Raw genomic sequence first — 4368 nt, forward strand, 5'->3', positions numbered from 1 at the left:
ACAGAGACCCACATTAAAAGTGGTTTGAAAAATGAACAAGTTTAATTGTCCCTCATGTAGGACTAGGGCTGGTGTGAAGGTTCTATGAGATCATTCAGGGATATGGGCCCCTTCCGTTGTTCTGCCCTCCCTAGGATGTAGTCTCTTCCTCATGATTCAAGTCAGCTCACCACCACAGTTACACCACATTCCAGCCAAGAGAAAAAGAGTGAAAGGAAAACAATAATGTCACCTTCCTTTTAAGGGCACAGTTCAGAAGTTGCACACACCACTTTTGTCCACATTCCTTTGACCAGCTCGTTAGCTACATGGCCATCTCTAGCTACAGGAAACATTAGGAAGTGCAGTTGTTATTTCTCCCCCCAAAAATTAGGGGTTCACTTACCCTAGAAGAAAGTAGGGAATTAGTGATCTCTGCTAGTGCGTTCATGGTTTTCATGGTAGCATATCTGAACTTTCTTCTCAGCTGTGAGTTTTCTCCACCTCAGGGAGGGAATACATCACCTAGGCTTAAATCAAACACAGCATTGGCTCTTTAGTCTCAGTTATTTGTGGGGGGTCAGAATCAGGTGCCTTTTCCCTAAACTCTCAGAAGCTTTGATTATCTTTCTTTCCCTAGTCAGTCTAAACTCTGTGAGCCAGAAGTGCAATAATTGTCTTGCTGTTTTTCTCAACTCATCTTCCTTGGTTCCTTGCTTTTCTGTTTCACCTTCTCTGAAATCCCAAATTCAGCCATCAATTTCTCTAATCTTATATCCAGATTGCTAAAGTATTTAGCATAATAAATCCCAACCTCAGATTGAAGATCATATAAGTCCATTATTTCCAGTCCCTACTTCTACACTACCTAAATACCATTAGTTGTTTCGTTTCCAATTCCTTCAACTATTCTTCTCAGCATAGGTGCTAAAAAGTCATTTTCTCCTCAAGTATCCCACCATCTTTTTCTCTTCATATTCATCAAATGATTTAGCCTCCTCATTCAATGACAAAATAAAATCCACTGCGTGAATCACTTCACCTTCAAGTATGATTGAAATTCTCTTCTCTTTATGCTCCCACCAGTTGTTGTGTATATTGTAACACCTACCATGTTGTGCTGTGGTTACAGACACTGTTCCATCACCCCTAATGGATGAGGGATTATTTATGTCAGGGAGCATTCATTATTTGAGGATGGATCCTGAGTAGCCAGCCCTGTATAAGTTATTTATTGCTATAAAACAAACTACATAAACACATAGCAGCTTGTAACCATAAATATTTATTTTCTCATGGTTTTTGTGGATCAAGAATCCTCACGGTTCAAGTCAACTCACCCAAACAATTACACTGCATTCCAGCCAGCAGAAAAGGAGTCAAAGGGAAACAATGATGTTACCTTCCTTTTAAGGGCACATTCCAGACGTTGCACACACCACTTTTGTCCACATCCCTTTGACCAGCTCATTAGTTACACAACTTAACTGGGTGCTCCTGCCTCAGGGTCTCTTAGAAGGCTGCAATCAAGGTATTGACCAGGTAGGCCGTCATCTCAAGACTCAACTGGAGAGGACCTGCTTCCAAACTCACTAGCATAGCTGGTGGCAGGCCTCACGTTATTTCTGGCTATTGGCCTGAAACTTGAGTTCCTTGCCATGTAAGCCTCTTCGTAAGGCTTCCCACACAACATGTCTGCTTGCTGCTCCCAGAGCAAAGACTTTTGAGAAAGACACAAGGAGACAGTTCTAAGAGAGGGTAAGATGGAATTAATAAGAAAAGAAGCCAGAGTGTTTTTGTAACCTAATCTCATAAGTAACATCTCATCACTTTTGCTCTATTCTATTCATTGGAAGCCCACACTCAAAGGGAGAAGTAAAACAAGGGTGTGAATAACAGGAGGCAGGGTTTTGGGGGGACATTTTAAAAGTTGCCACAAGGTCCCATAGTGCTTTGTATTCATTAAGATAGATACCCTATTAACACCCTCAGTGAAAGAATGAATGAAATGAAGCTCAGAAGAGCGAGCTAAGTGGAAGATAAAGATTTGGTAGCTGGAGCTACTGTTACATGAGAAGGCCCAGATAGTCTGGGAAGCACAACCCTAAGTCTCTAGCCTGCTAGCCTTCATCATCAGATTTTAAATTTACTGAGCCTCCACAATTGCATAAACCGATTGCTTAAAATAAATCTCTCTCTATAAATATATACATCCTGTTGGTGCTACTTCTCTGGAGAACCCTAACTAATGCACTAGTATAAATTATTATCCTTTCAAGGAATATAAATGAAAAGAATGACAGAATAGGTCCATAACTTGTGGAAGCCACAGGTTTATTTTTGTGTGTTTTATTTTAATGGGAAAGATTTGAACATGCTTATATTAATATATTAGGGAAAGAGGTCAAAAGGGAGCAAGAGGTTGAAAATGCAATATATGGAGAGATAATCAAAAGGATGAGATCTGAAATGCAGGAATGGGATAAAGGGCAAATAGATAAATAAATTTGTCTTAAAAAGGAGAAAGGATTCTTCCTCTGAGAGTGGAGAGTTGGAGGTGAGAGCTTGTATTAGTCAGCCATTGTTACATAACTCTCCATCCCAAAATGTAGTGGTTGAAAACAACCACTGCTTATTATTTCTCATGAGTCTGCAGATTAAGTAGGCAGTTCTACTGGACCAGATTTGGCAAATCTTGTCTTCAGGCTTGTTCATGCTCCGTGTCAGCTGATAGATTGGCTGAGACTGGCTGGACTAGGAAGGTCTTGGCTAGGACAATTCAGCTGTGCTCCATGTGCTCTCATCCTCCAGCAGGTTAGCTTGGGCTTCTGTTCAAGGTCCTAACTGAGCTCCAAACAGAACGCAGAAATACGCAAGCACTTCTTCAAGCCTCCACAAAAGGAAGTTACATGGGCAAGCACAGGATCAGAATGAGAAGGGACTACAATATTGTAGGGCAAAGGGTGTGGAAAAGGGAGGTCATTAACTGGGGCGATGAATGCAATCAGTGTAATTCAGTGGATGTATTTATAGACTTGTTTGTAAATATAGGGGCAAGAAATGGAAAAAGTCAATACCCAAAAGCAATATTTTTCGGGGGTAGGGGGAAAGTTAATTACTAAGAGAAAAGAAATTAGTGTCAGTATAGATGGTATAAGGAAGAGCATTTTCAGTAGATTGTGTGTAGAATTGGAGAGAACATTCACTAGGAACATATAAAGGATTGACAAGTAGTATTGAAAGCCCAAATGAGGTGGAGACAATATGATAGAAATAATCTCTACATTTATGAGATTTTCTCCAGTAGCCTAGCAATGTTGGTGTAGGACTGGAGGTGGATAGTTGGATTGATTCAATGTTAGGCTTTTTAAGGATGATCTTGGTGGAGAACAAGGGAACTAAGGATTTTAAAGCCTCTCAGTAGGAGTGAGCAGAAATGTGTGGTTTCCAATGACAAGGAGAGATAGCAGGTGTCATATATTTCAAAGAAGGAGGATTTTTTTTTCAAGACTATTGATGGATTAGCCAGGTGTAGTAGCACGCACCTCTAGTTCCAGCTACTTGGGAGGCTAAGGCAGGAGGATCCTTTGAGCCCAGGAGATTGAGTCTGCAATGAGCTATGATTGTGCCACTGCACTTCAGTCTAGGCAAAACAGCAAGACTCCATCTCTTAAGAAAAAAAGTGACAGTATAAAAGTGGTATTTGGAACCCATCACAAGCTGTATTTAGGGGGTAGAGTGACCTATTACTCAAGGCAGGAGGGTTGAGGGAACTTTCTGTGAAAAATTAGAGAATATATAGAAAGTGAAGGGAGGGGCCTTATCTTTGAACATAGCTCCTGGTGAGTGAGGTTACATATAGGACAGCAGCCTTGAACAAATAAGAATTTATTATGATCTTCTTTGCAATGGTATGGGGAAAAATAATCATTTGATTGCTTAAATAAGTATGATTGGTTATCATTAAGTGAAAATATTTTAAGATTCTTACTGGAAAATAATGAAAGGCTTCACAATTGTTTGAAAGAAAGCAAAGGAAGGAAGGAAAGGTGAAAGGAAGGGAGGAAGAGAGGGCAGGAAGAAAAGAGGGCTGCATGAAGGGAGGAAGGGATGCAGAGAGGGAAGAAGGGAGATAGATGGCCAAGTATAAAGTGTGGGCCAACCCTTAATCAGTGACATTACTAAGAACTGTGAAATGGTTATATACATTTGACCCTTCAACAGCATGGGTTTGAACTTTGTGGATCCACTTAATCTTGGATTTTCTTCTGCCTCTGCTACCCCGAGACAGCAAGACCAACTCCTCTTCTTCCTCCTCCTCCTCTACCTACCCAACAAGAAGATAATGAGGATGAAGAACTTTGTGACAGTCTACTTGCACTTAATAAA

This window comes from Mandrillus leucophaeus, unplaced genomic scaffold (genome assembly GCF_000951045.1).
Source record: "Mandrillus leucophaeus isolate KB7577 unplaced genomic scaffold, Mleu.le_1.0 Scaffold316, whole genome shotgun sequence".
Taxonomy (NCBI): Eukaryota; Metazoa; Chordata; class Mammalia; order Primates; family Cercopithecidae; genus Mandrillus; species Mandrillus leucophaeus.